Below are 14,113 nucleotides of genomic sequence, written 5' to 3' on the forward strand. Positions count from 1 at the left end.
GTGAGCCCTTTGGGGCTGCGCTGTGCTGGCAGGCAGGAGCATGTGTGTGCACAGTTGGGAGCAGGCTGGATACTTTGCGTTTTCAGAGGAATTTTCTACTTTTCTGCTATTTCCGTCTCGTTCCCTTAGCTGTGTTTGGAACGCAGAGAACCAAAGGTGGGAGCTGGGCTGAGAAGCCGCCTCCCCTCTGCCAGCGGTGGGGGGGGACACCCCCTCTCCGAGGCTGCTCCCCCGAAGCCGCGATGGGAGGCGGCTCTGCCTCTCTCTTGTCACGTGTGATTGATGCAGAGCCGTTTCCAGCTATAATTTTCTCTCCGGCTCGCGTCCGCAGACCATCCCCCGGCGCAGCGCCGCGGCCGTCACTCCTGTCCCCAGGAACAGCCTTGCGTCACAGGTAGTGGGTGCTGCGGCTGACGGGGACCTGACGGCCGGCCGTGCGCATGGCACACGCAGCGCTCCGTGCACCGCCGTGTCTCACGCTCCAGCCAGGCGAGCGCTCCCCCTCCGCCCGCCCCTCCGGCTCCGTCTCCTCTGAGTCACTCGCCGTTTACTCGCGGGTGCCTTCGCTTGTAGCTTTTACTGTTCTTGCTGCCGTCTGGAGAGCCGCAGCCTCCCGGCTTCCTGTAGAGCGGTTCAGCGAAAGCAGTAATTAGGGCCCGTAAAAATTTATTTTATTAGCGAGAAGTGTTGGTGGGTAATTGGCCATAATTTGAACCCAGCCAGATTGGAGATTAATAAAAAAATTATTATATATATACATATATATGTATATATATATAAAAAAATCACAGAGATCTTTTTACCAGAAACACCAGGGGTATTAGTTGCAAGCCCTTCCTGAGGCGGGTGGGACGGGGTGGCGGCTGCAGAGAGGGCGGCCAGCAGCGAGCGCCTGTGCTGTACCCGTCCTTGAGGGTGTTTGACACTGGCATGGGAAGAAAGGAAACCTTGTTTTCCAAGAACTCTGCTCTTTCTCAGCTTGATAAGCATTTAAAATAAAAGCTGCACAATTGGAATTGGCAGAGCATCCTCATTCTTTTGTCTGTCTGTTTATTTTTTTCCCCTCATCCCTCGACATGTGTGCTACAGCCCAGGGTTACTACACCCCGTGGAACCACAGGCCTGGAGCTCTGCAGGCGCGCACGCCGAGCTTTGCCCACCCCCAGCCTGGCTCTTTGAAGCCTGGCAGAGCAACAGAGATCCAGCCCCGACCCTGGCAGCCTCCTGATGGCCAGGGCACTGAAGCCTGTGACAAAATGTATGTTTTGAACCCCTTTTGGTTCCCCCTTTGCTCGCAGGGCAGCAAACCCAGGGCTGTGCCTGGAGCTGGAGCGGTGGTTTTGGAAGCGGGCTGTGACCGCGCTATATGGACCCAATTGCTTTGGTATTTATAGACTTGGTTAGAGTAGCTCAAGCGTGGCCAACACGGAGCGGGAACGGTCTGAGGGCCGATGCTCATCTTGATGGAGGGTGTCAGTGATTGGAGAACTCCCCGCTCCACTCCGGGAGGACGGAAGAGCCAAGCCCCTGCACACATGTCACGCGCGGTTGCTGCTGGTTGAATCACACCAGGGAGTTACTTCAGGTTACTAGTCTTGATTGTTACTTTGGTGTGAGTTACTTGGGGCGTTACTTCAGGTTAGTAGTGCTTGTTTTTTGCTTGGCAGCCCGGGCTGGAACCTGATTGTAACCGTTTCCCAAAGAATATTTTTGGTTTGAAAACTGAAGGTCAGCAGTTCGCAAGGGCTGCACTTGCAGCCAACTCTGTGGTTCGCCTTGTGCCACCGGGCCAGCAGCACTTGAAATCCTGATCAATTGATCTGCAACAATATGAAACCACGAAGGGCGACTGCCAGTTAAAACTCCCCGTCTCGCCCCATTTTCCCCACCCAAAGTGTCTTTCTGCCCATATCCCCTTTCTTGCCGCCTGTCTCCCTCCCTCCCTTTCGGCTGTGTATTGGAGTTTTTGTCTATCTTTTTCCATCTCTCTGTCTCTTTTCATAACAGTTTTTAATAATGTTTTAGTTAGTTCCAGCCTTTTCCCTCAATGGATCCCATTGGAAAATGCATTTGAAAGGAAACAGTTATACACTTCCCTTCCTTTGAAACTCTGTTGGCACCTTTTCCAGTGCAGTAAACCATACAACATGGATTTTCAAAGTTTCCAAACACAGACATGCTGGCGTTAAATTTATGAAAAAATATTTTATTCGGCTGTATAGTAACTATGAGTCTCTGAGCTGCTGGTCACAGTGAAATCGAAGCTCGCTTTGGAACTGCAACAGGTTTTCAAATCTCTGCAGGAAACACTGCGGCGCTGGCTGTATGGGAGCCCACAGCTCCCTCACGTCCTCCTGGCACGAGACACAGCAGCAAACAAAAGGGGTGCTGGGGCACCCCAGGGTGAGCCCACCACCCTCCAGCGCAACCTTTCCCTCCAAATGGCCGTGCTGGGAATGCTGCAGCAACAGTAGCTGCAGAGAACGTCGTGGTCATGCCAATCCTATCTCAAATCACAGGGGGAAAGAGGAATTTGGCATAAACCCGTGATGTCTTATGCTTGTTAATGAATGTAGAAGGTTAAGGCTCTCTAGTTCCTGAGTGCCGTGGCGGGGGCTCAATAGCCGGTGTGAGCGCGCGCGTGCCGCAGTCTGCACGGGGGTTTGGGACCTGAGGCTCCGGCTCCGTGTAAGTTGTTGGAGCACTGAGATCATGTTTTCTAATAGGGGGGCTCGGATGTTAAACTTCCTGGAATGGTTTCTTTGCGTGCTGTGGGTTTGTGCCTGTGGTCGCAGCCCTTCCCGCAGGGAATTGCTCACTTGACACCTGAGAACCTCCCTTTGCATGGCACCGCTCGGAGCAGAATTTTTTCCAAATTTCCACAGAAGACCACAGCCCCCAGTCACCACGAGAGGTCTGGGGGGTGAATCTGGCTGTATCCTTGTGAGGAGCATTGCGAGGGCTTGTTTCCAAACAGAGTCAGCCTCAAAGCCTGCGCTCAGCAGCACTTGAGGGGTGGTGTAACACAGATAACGCCTCCTGTGATAGACAAGACGATGACATGGCAAAGAGATCCCAGGCTCAATTTTCTTGTTACAGTCCTTTTGCTTGTAAAATTCCTTTCCTCTCGCATGGGAGTTTTCCAAAGAAGTCGCTGATTAAGTGTTATCATCATGCTCAGTGCCACATGGAGCGTAGGAAGAGCTAGAAGATTGAGGTCCAAATAATTGGATAGTGTAAACTCACTGGTTCGTGCTGAAAACATCTCGGATTTGGGTGTCTTTTTTCTTGGTACCTGTAACAGGTACCGATGGGAAACTGAGCTTGAGGAAAATACCAGGTTTTCTAGCTCCTTGACTGCACAGCTTGAGATGCAGGAGGTGTTCTCCTGAAAATATAATCCTTCAGGAACTGCCTTTGATCCTACTCAAAGCAGAGTTGCCCAGTGTCTGCAAAATCCATCCTCTCTGTATCACTATGGCCAGTCAACAAGTGAGTAACACACAAATACTGACTGTGCATTGGAAGGGAGGGCTTAAGGGGGCTTCTGGATCCCTGCAGGAGGGTCTCTGCTGCCTGTTAATTTTCTGTGTTCACTGAAAATGGTACCTTGAGGGGAGAAAAAGTGATGTGTTGTTACGACAACTTTATGATGAGTAAGTGTGATGAAGCTGACTTGAAGCTGCATAGATGCCTCCAAGTCTGGTGTTCTGAGCATTTTTTGGATGTGTAATTTCCATATATTTCAGAAAAGCGAGCTCCCCCATGGAAGCAGACTGACTGCATCTGGGATCCTCGACTGGCACGTAAATCTAGTTACACCACACAAGCCTCTGCCATGGCAGGAATGCTGGATGTGTGGAGCTGTTACCCTCCTGGGGAGAGCAGCCACTGATGGTGCCAGGAGAGCAGTGAGGGGGGTGGAGAAGGGCTGCTATGCTGCCACCTCCCTTGTGCTACTTCAGCCCCCTTTCGCACCTCCCTTTCCCTCTCCAGTGTCTCACCTGGCTTGGTTCTTTCTTCCCTTGTCTATCCAAGCAGATAAAACAGCTGCTGCTTCAGTTGGAGTGGCATGTGAGAGGTATCTGATAATGAGCACCTAGATTTCCATAGGCCCCCACCTTGGCAAAGCAGGATGGAGGTGGCAGAAGGCACACCCTGACCCTGCTGCCATCCCCTGCCAAACTTCTGGTTCCTGCTCCGAAGTGTGAAGGTGCTAGGGATTTTACTGAAATGGTCAAAGAATTTTTAACTTCAGAAGAACAATATATTTTCCCTAACCTCATTCTGGCAAATGGCTGAACCTTTGTAGTTGAAATTTTCCCAATAAATTCAGCTCGAAGAAAGCTTTTGGCATGAAGGATTGCAGCCTAAATGGTTAAAGTTTGGCAGAGTTCTTAGGAACTGAAACCAGGGTCTTACAATGGAAAGTGTTAGGTAAGCATCACTGTAGGCAGAGTGGCTGGGCTGTGCCCCTCTTGGCAGTGTGTCCTGGTGCTGGGGGACTCAGGGTGCCACTGCCATTGGTCAGGGAGGCTGGAGGGACCAAGTGGGTGCTGGAGCAGGAGGTGAGGCAGCAGTTCAGGCCTGCAGGCATTCAGTGAAGACCCTGGGATTTACTGGGAGAGGGGCATGGATTTCAATTTTATGTTTTGGCATTTGCTTTGCAAACTGACACACTGGTCCCTCAGGAAGCTGTAAAAAGAAGAGCAGCAAAGGAGTGAATGTGTTGAAACGGAAGCTCCACACTTTGCTGTTCCTGCCCCATCAAAGGCTCCTTTCTCTGAATGCTCTTGTCTGCAGGTACTTGCTCTCATTAACTTTAAGTCCAGGCTCAAAGTGCTCACCAAGGTTCACCCCCAAGGAGGCAAGTTCCAGGCTGTCTGCTCACATTTGCTGCCAAGGACATGCCCACCTCCAGCACGGGCTGGGGGGTGCAAATGCTGCCTGTTATTTGCTGCGATTGTCCTGGTAAAACTTCACTGGGGCTGGAGAAAATCTCTTGGGAAGCCCTGTTCACACCTCCTCCCCGCTGAAAATAACATCTAACACAACTGTGGCTGGGCACATGGAGCTCCTGGGTGGGATGCTGGTAGCACTTACCATGCTGCTGTGTACAGATAGCCAGGCTCCCTGGCAGCTGGAGAGCTCCTTACCAGCCCTTTTGAGGTGAGGTTCAGAGCTCTGGCTGTGCAGCTGGAGTCTTCAAGAAGGGCTCACAGATCTGTGCAGACAGAGGATAAGCCGTCAGGGGGTCTCTTTTATCATTCTGCATCACTGCAGTGCCCCTAAAACCTTTTTTCATTTCTATCATCCATGATTTTTCTTCTTTCATGCAGTGTTCTCTGTTTCATCCAGATGCTCTGCTCGCCTTTGGGCCCTGTTGCCTTTGCAGTCACTTCAGTCCCATCCTGCTTGTGCATCTGATGGTAAATATTCCCTCTGCTGGGAGAGAGCTGGTGCCAGGCTGGTCTGGAGCTATAGATACGCTGATGAGCCGACGTGCCAGCTTGAAGGGACACGCTCACTTATGAGCCAGCCAGGAGTTACGTACATTTGGATTTACCAGCCTTTTAGCTGCCAGATGGGTCAAATTTGTGTTGCTGTTCAGTTGTTAGCAGCATAACCTGTGGCTAACACGGGGATCTGGGGATCATGTGGAGCCTCAAGGCAGTGAGAACTTTGCTGTGCCTGTGTGGTAAGTGCCAGTGTCAGCTCACGTGCTCAGAGTGGCTCCCGTGAAGGCAGTGCTGAGAAATGAGTTTCTCTGGCAGCTCTCCAGATTTGCCAGTGTGGGTGAGACTAGAGGTGCCTTTGCCCCAGCTGTGATGGTTGAGGACCTGTGTCTCAGTGCGAGTGTGACTAGTGAAAACTGGGATGTACGTGCCTCCCCGGGCAGGAGGAGTGTTTGTGACATTGCATGGGCTGTTTCACATCCAAAACTGACTCCCACAGCCTCGCTGGGGTCAGGGCTGCAGAGCAGGATCCTGGCCTTGCCAGCTGGGTCAAGCACCCCAAGTGTGGAGGGAGAGCTCCGAAGTGCTGCTTAGTGCAAGTGGAAATGGCTTCAATCTGTGTTTTGACTGATGGGTCTTTTCAGGAAATTTCTGAGAATAACATTTCTAAAAATGGCTGCTTCTTTCCACTGATATTTCCTGGAAAAGGCTGCAGTTAATTTTAAACCACTATCCTTTTCCCTTTTCAAGTGGAAATGGCTTTGTGCTTGTCCTCAAGGCTAATGTCATTCTTTCTGCCCTCACCTGGGTTGCATGCCATTGCCTCCTCTTGCAGGTCCTGTTGGTCTCCCTGAGCTGCAGAAATTGGGGTGTTGGGGGCACTCTCTGCACGTATCTACTTTTCCCGTGGAAAATAATAACCATCTCTCCCCAAGTCACTTCACAATGATGTTCTTTGTCGTTGATTCCTGGCCAGTCCTGAGTACACAAGAAAGCTGTCCCTAAAGTCATTCCCTAAAGCTTTGTTCATCAGGGTCAGGAAGGATATACTGAGCTGGTTATCGCACCCCAGGTGCAAGGATCCAGCCCTGCCTGGGCTTAGGGACAATCAGAGCCAAGATGAGCCAGAGGGAGCTGGCAGCACAGAGCTGTCCTGGGCAGGCAGCCCCTTCGTGTCGGGCAGAGCATAGCTTCCCCTGTGGCTCTTGGGCAGGCTGGCTGCTTCGGGTGGGAATATGTCATTAATTTTTATACCTTCCCCTGTAAACCATCGACCCTTTTTATGATGTCATGAGGGATTCCTTAATTTTGCAGCTGCTTCCTGGTTACGTCAGAGAAGAGCCTCCCGTCCTAGAGCCCAGTGCTGCAGTCCAGGACGGCTGGAAACAAATGAAGTGTTGAATATCTAATGGCTTCCACAGGGAGAGCTGCTCCATCCTCCCCAGGCCCCCAGCATTCCTCACCTCCTAGGCCTCCCTCCTTCCCTCCCTCGGACAAGTCAGGGTTTCAGCATGGAGCAGAGGGAGCCGAGGGCTCCTGGGCGGCCCCAGCTGCTCTGGGAACACGTGCAGCAAGTTTCCCAGTGCTGCTGCGTGTCTGGGCCCTGTGACTGAGACCCTCTCGGGACCTTCCTGCCTCTCCATGATATGGAGAGGTGGATTGGGGGCATCCAGGTTATTACTGCAGTCTGAAGGTAACTTTGGGAGGGGTTCAGCCCTGTGTGCTGCAGGTGGTGATGTTCGGCTCAGCCACAGTGCTGGGGGGGCTGGGGCTGCCATCGTGTCTGCCGTCTGCAAATTCAGAGTCGGGGAGCATCCTGCCAGGAGAGCTGCCCATCTCTTCCCAGGCTCTTTGCCAGGTATTAGCCAGGGCTGAGCAAGTGCCTCCATGTTCCCAGGCTCTTTCAGGGGGCAGATGAGTGTGTGTGTGTGTGACTCGCCAGTTCCCAGCGAAGAGCTGGGAGTGCCAGTGACTCACAGGTCCCCTGCGAGGGGGTGTCGGGGAAATGCCCCACAGCTGTGAGCATCCCCCTCCCTTTGCTGCTTTATATTCCCGTCGGTTGTGTGCGGTCTCCACCAGCGGGACCAGCTGCCTGGGCCGGCAGCACAGCTCTCCTTCCCCGCTTCCTGCAGACAGCCCCATCCCGGTGGGCTGCCCTGTAGCCCTGCCAACGCTGCGTCTGGCCGAGAGTGACTCACGGGAAAACACTGTGTCTGAGTGCTAAGAGAGCAAGTGAATTGCCTTCAGGTGGTGTCAGCTCGGAGGTGACCAGCCTCTGCCTTCTTCCCCACAGGGTAGCAGCCGGCTGGTGAATCAGTTGTCTGTGCCTCCGAGCTGCTGACACATCAGCCGGGTGCCTCAGGGTCTGCTTGCCCCCAGCCCTGCACTCACCGAGCTCCTGCAGCTCCCGCATCCCCTGGCCAGCCCGTTATGTCATCCTTGGGATTGTGTCCATAGACCCGTTTGTTCCTTTGACTGCCTTCCCATACGGTCACTGGGGAAGGTGGGTTCAGCTGTTGCTCCCTGGGAGCAAAGCACATCCCTGCTGGGATCACCTGCTGCCAGCACTGCTCTGGGCTTCCACAGCCACAGCTCAGGTGAGGACAGAGAGGCCAGCATGGAAACTGTCTTGCTGGAGCCCTCTTGACCCTTGGATGGAGCAGTCTGGTTGCTTGAATCAAAGGAGCCTGGTCTCCTTTGAGACTCTAAGGCTTGTTGGCTGGTGTTTTAACTGTGGAAGGTTCAGCATTCCTTGTGTTGTGTTTAGCTGGATGGAGGATGGATGGAGGAGCATGTCCTCCGCTTACTTGCAAGCCTGGGGTTTGCTGTGGCTCCCTTCCACTGCAGCCAAGGGCACTCTCGGAGCAGAGCAGCTGAGAGCCCTCACTCCCAGCCCCCTGACCCATCCCTGCAAGCACCCCCCTGCCCGAGGCTACGTGTCCTGAGCTCGCTCTGCCCCAATTGTCCCTCGCAGGATTTCCTTCGGCACATGGCACTCAAGTGGCCGAAAGAAGCTTCCTCCAACAAATCCTTCTCCTTGGAGGCGGCTGTCCCTTGCATCGCCTGCTCTTTTCCCATTCCCATTTCCTGTAGCTGGTTGGTTGCCCTAATAAAGGTTTGGCATTGCTGTTTTGCACACCCTAGTGGGAGAGGGGATGTGTTTATCACTTTTCCTGGAGATTATCTGTTTAAGCACTCTCTGACAGTTACAATAACAAGGGCAGCGCGTTGTGTTTCCCAGCAAAAGGACACTCGCTGCTGAAAGATGTATAGCACTAATTAGAAATACATAACATCCGGCCACATGGCAGCCTTCTCCCGGCCGCTCCATTTCCTGAGCTCAGACGACTTTGACGACAGTTGGTTTATGTTTTCCATGAATATAACGTTCTTAGAGAAACACAAATTTCTCCCCGTTACAAAAGTCCCCTTTCTCTCTGTCTCTTTCTCCCCCCTCCCCACACACCCTTTCCCCTGTGAAACAGGTAGATTTATGGCTGCAGAAATCCTGGGTTGGGCTCTGCTGCCGGCTGGGTGGGAGCAGAGCTCGCAGCCCTGGTGTGGATGCAGGGAGAGCCCAGGTAGGTGCTTGCAGAGGGCGCTGTGGCGGCTGATCCACCCTGCTCCCAAAACAATCCCTGCAGAGGAAACTGCCTCCTGGTAGGAAAACAGTGCTCTCCGTGCAGCCCCAGTACCCAGCTGGAGAAAAAACCCTCTGTCCTACACGTGAAGAGGAAAGACTCTTCTGCAGCTCAGAGGGTTTTTGTGATCTTCAGAAAAGCCACCTGTCCCTGGTTCCCAGTTGCTTTCTCTGTGTGCTTGCAGTCTGATGTTTGTCAGCTCCCCTTTTTTCCATTCCATCCCCTCCTCTCTCCTTCTCTCGCTTTTGGGCTCTGCTTCAGAGCAGATAGCCTGGGCGCCAGTTGGAGGGATCTGGGTCCAATCTCCAGCTTGCAGCAAGCAGCAGTGACTAGTAAAAGGACATTTTCTCAGAGGTCCCCACAGGCTGGATGGGAGCAGCGCAGTTGCTCTGCTGCCTGTAACACAGGTTAGATGAAGAGAGGTAGGAAGATGGAGCATGCTCAGGGAGGTGAAATCTTAGAAGGTTTTAACTCCTGAAATGAATTCCTATTGAATATGGAAAAACTGCTGTCTTTTAGATGTTTATAGCTTGGCCAAGTGTGGACAGATTTCTAGTAGGACAGGAAAACTCTCTGTTAAAAAGGTTATTCTGCAGCAAAATCTCAGATCCCCGTTCCAGGATTTGCAGTTGCTAGATTAGCTCAAGGAAAAGGTTGTAAGTGTTTTTTTTTCAAACAGGAGAAAACCACTGTCTTGTTTCTTAGCCTTATTCTCACAAGTGGCCGAGCTGTTTTGGCTAAAGATTTCCGGAAGAATTCGAGCTAAGACAGGCACCCAGTATGGAAACTTCAGCTCCAATAGTTAAAGTCCGAGCCAGCTGGAAAAAGGGTCCCTTGAGTGGCTGGTGTCAGGCAGGCTTAGTAACATGGTGCTCACAACTGTCAGAGCTCACGTCCTGCTGCTGCTCCAGCCTCTGGAGCCCTGACCTCCACAGGGGCTTACAGGGGACTGCAGGGCTTTTGCTTTTTCTGGTGCAGAAAGACAGATCTTCCAGGCAAATTCAGCCTGTGAAGCGTGGGGCAATGCAAATTAGCGTCATTTCAGGCTGCAAAGCGTTTGATGACACATTCCTACTTTAAAACACTCTGCTTGCTCCTTTCTAGCCCTGTGCAGCATTGCACATGCCTGAGTTTTGTTGATGTCGTTGATGTGGGGCTACAAGTGGCCAAGAAACAGCTCCAGCCTAAGGGAGCGCTCAGAAGGAGGGATTTGAGGCCGGCTCAGCTCCCTTCTGTGACTTCAGTGTGTCTCCACGGGCTGTGTGTCGGTACAGCATGCGACAGGGGTATGGATTTACCTTGAGTCAGTCTTGGCTGCGAGTCCTGAAGCCCTGACCTTAGGCTGTGGTTTAACAAGCAGTTATTGAGGTAGCAGTGCCAGCTTTGCTCACCCGCCTCTCCGCCCCCGCAGCACCTTTGATGGCAGTGGCACAGCTGAAAGGTGACATTTCTAACCCCGCTGAGCTGCGCCATCGGGTTCACAGGGTGGCTGCACAGGCGAGAGCTGAGAGGTGACGTGGTGACAGGAGCTGTTTATCCAGTGCTGGCATTAACAGAGACATTTGCCGGGTTGCAAGGGGAGAAGGTAGAGGGGGAGCGTGTTGTGGTTGTTGGTGCTGGATGATTTCCCGCGGAGCATCACTGCTGTGGCTGCTGGTGGCACATTGGAGCCACAGCTCCAACCACCTCAGGACTTGTGACCTCCTGCCAGCTTCTTTTGCATGTGATTTCTCTCCAGAGTTTGCCTGACACCTCCACACTGTGCCCCAGCTGCACAGCGTGGCTGGGTGTGAAGTGGGAGGGTTATCTGATTACAGCCTGATTTGGGGTTTCAGGGGAGGAAGTGGATTGGATTTATGGCAGCTTTAGCTGATGGAGTGCCATCGATGCCACCCGAAGTCTCTGTCACCAAGCTTTTGGGATAGGATAGGATGCAGGGTTGCCTGTGGACCTGACGCTGTCATTCTGCTTCTCTTGCACTCACTGTGGATCTGTGGAAACAGATCTGAAAATTACGGGGTTTGCCCTGACCTGGACAGTCAGGATCTCTCTGCCTGCTCTTGTTGGTCTGTGGCAGCTGCTGTCCCCAGGTTTTACTAGTGCTGTGCAACTGCAAGGACAAGAATGACCTAAGTGTCACTCCACCCTCCAGGAACATCTCTTTCCAAGAAGTTTATGACTTAACATGCATTACCAGCAGCTCAGACCATTGTTCAGCGCAGAGGTAATGACGCCCTGTGGGCTCCAGAGCAGTTTTGTTGCTCCAACTTTGATTTCAGCATATCTTCTACAAAGTGTTTTTCTCTTAGTGCCAGGGTAAGCTCAGACAATGCATGGTGTGTGTGAGACCTCGCTGTGGGTGCAGAGAATTGGTTTCCCTACTGCCCATCACTCAAAACATTCCACAAGTTTCTGTGTAAACACCCCAAGTGCTTTGCCTTTTGATTGTACCCTCACCTTGACTGTCTCCTGTGGCAGGGTAGCCTGGGGTTTGCTACCTCACAGCCTCACACAGTCATCTCCACTGGCTCCCAGCTCCCAGCTCAGGGAAAGCCAAAGCTCCCAGCCTCCCGAGGAAAGTGGTGAAAAGGCACAAAGAGAAAGTTTCTCCTGATTTATGGTGCTTTCCTCTTTTGTCCTACAATTAAGCTCTTAAGAGCCTTTGCTGGCAGGACTGGGAGCTGGAGTGCTGGTGTATGTTCAGGGGTCTTGAAAAAGCACCCACCTGGATGCTTGTCCTTCCCTGCTGGGGGAGCCTCCTGGGAATGAGGCTGATGAGCTTGACCGGGGAGTGAACTAACAGGACTGAGGGAGTTTAGTGTAATTTAATGATGAGCTAACAACACCCAGAGTAGCTGAGCTGGAACTGTGAGGAAACAGCCCTCAAATGTGGGTGTCCTGTTCCATTTATTTGCACAGTGGGCAGCTTTGCAGGCTGTATTGAGGCTGAGCATGGTTGCAGTACATTGGAGCACTGTGGCTTTATGAGCTGGTGGGCACATGGTTCACGTCTGCAGCAACACAAGATGTTTGATGGAGCTGTGGCCATAGTGCTCAGCTTGAGTGAGCAGGTTGCAGACGGCTGTACCTGCCACAGCTCACGTGCAAGAAACTTTTTACTGTATTTTGGTTGTTAAATGTTGTGTGGGGAACTTGTAGCCTGCAACAAGAGCAGTGGGAAGGGCTGAGGCCCTGCAACCGAGCCTGGCTACAGCCACCACAGAACATTGCTCCAGCACTTGGAGCCAGTCTCTGAAATACACCCTGAAATACAGGTGCTTGTCGCTCTCAGCATCACAAACACCTTTAAGCTTTGTCTGTTTTGGAGGGGGGGGATGTAGCTTTTGCACCAGCCCAGTTTGAAAGTCATCATCAGTCTTGTTTGAGTGCAGTGCCTGGAGTCCTGGGGGTGCTGCCCACTCAAAATGTGGGGGTTCTTGCAGAAATACCTGGAGATTTTCACCCCCTGGGGACTTGCCAGACTCAGGTGTGGCAGCTGGACCACTGTGGTCTTGTTGTGTGTCCATTTAAGACAAGAAGTGAAGACAGTCCAGCATCCCACCAGAGTGCAGGAGGAGGGAGCGCGGGGAAGACGACTGTAATTTCTTGGGCTGGACTGCGGCCAGAGCACTGGGACTAACACTCTTAATTGTGGGAAAGGCTTCATGAAAGAGATTTACTGTCCCAGAGTGGTCACATCTTTAGTTTTATGTTTCCTCCAAAAGCTGACAGCCCCTGCAGTACGGCACTTCCTACCATTGCTCTGCGGCACCAGCTCAGCCCTGACTCTGGGAGCAGAACACCCTCGTTTGGCTTCCAGGCCCTTTTGGTGCCACCCTGGGTTACCCTCAGTGATTTCTCCACTCGGTGCTGAACTTATTGACAGCTGAGGAACTGGCCAAATGGAGCCTGCAGATCTTCCTCCCTTGTTTTTTCCTGTATTTTCTTGGTGTGTTTTAGTCTTTTTCTGGTTGTTTTTAATCTCCCACCCCACCGCTCTGAAATAATTTGCACTTAAGACCCCACTGTTTGTTCTCTGCACCACAGGTGTTTTGCTAGCCCCTGGCTGAAACGGGGTCTCAGTGTCTTGCTCTAATCCTCTTGGCCTTTGCTCAAAATCCCTGCTCTGCCACATCAGCGTAGTTCAGCTTCCAACACCTTCTCCATGCTGACATACAGCTGGTGCTGATGTGCCTGGGAGCCAGGGTCTGTGGGGGCTCTCCCTCTCCATCCCGGCTCTGAGGCTTCACTCATGGACACCCATTCAGAGTCAGTACCTGCATGTTTGTGGTCACTGTGCAAATCCTCTGCCTGGCTTGGGGCAGCTGTTCTCAGCAGGGAAGCCCTGGTCCTGCAGCAGGTGATGCATGAGCCAGTGAGAAGCATCCTGTGCAGAGCAACTGGCACAGGCGGGTAGGAACCCCCTAAGTGGTGGGGGTGCATCCAGTCCCGCTGGTTCTTCCCAGCCAGCCACTCCCCCACATCTCAGGAGAGGATGTGAATGGAGGGCAGAGGGGACTGGGGGCCAGAGGCTGCCCATGAGGCTTAAAACCCTTCTGGGAGCAGCTGGTAGTGCCTGAGCGCTCGCAGGCAGCCTGGCATTCCCCACGAAACTCTTGGCCTCGCTCTGCGTAACCCACGCCCTGCTCCAGGCAGTTCCCTCGAGCCAGCTCCCCGCTGCTCTCAGCAGCCTCAGAAGTGGTTTCTGGCTGGGTGTAGATGTGCCGGGGGGATTTGCTCTCACTCCGAGCCGGCTCTGTTTGGAAGAGCTGTGGTCGTGTGGCATCTACTTGAGTAACAGTTCCAATTAAGCTCTCTTGACAAGCTGTTGTGTGACTGCTGAACTAATGGGAGGAGCCCCCTCCTCAGCTGCTGAGGTTAAAACTCCAGCAGGGACAGAGATCAAACATGCAGCTAATTACCCTTTTAACACTTAAACATACCCCCTTCCTTCAGGGAAAGGCATCAGCTCCAGGCAGCAGCTTCTGTGCTGAGAGTCCTGAGTGCCAGCTTGGT

The 14,113-nt window shown here is 52.7% G+C and overlaps 1 protein-coding gene across 3 annotated transcripts in view; it reads left to right on the plus strand.

Annotated features, from left to right (window-relative positions):
• The window catches only part of SMG6 (SMG6, nonsense mediated mRNA decay factor), a 109,673-nt gene that overhangs the window by 39,189 nt on the left and 56,371 nt on the right, over positions 1–14,113 (plus strand). The gene's annotated exons all lie outside the window — the stretch shown is intronic.

This window comes from Lepidothrix coronata, unplaced genomic scaffold (assembly GCF_001604755.1).
Source record: "Lepidothrix coronata isolate B3197 unplaced genomic scaffold, Lepidothrix_coronata-1.0 Scaffold203, whole genome shotgun sequence".
In the NCBI taxonomy this organism is placed as follows: Eukaryota; Metazoa; Chordata; class Aves; order Passeriformes; family Pipridae; genus Lepidothrix; species Lepidothrix coronata.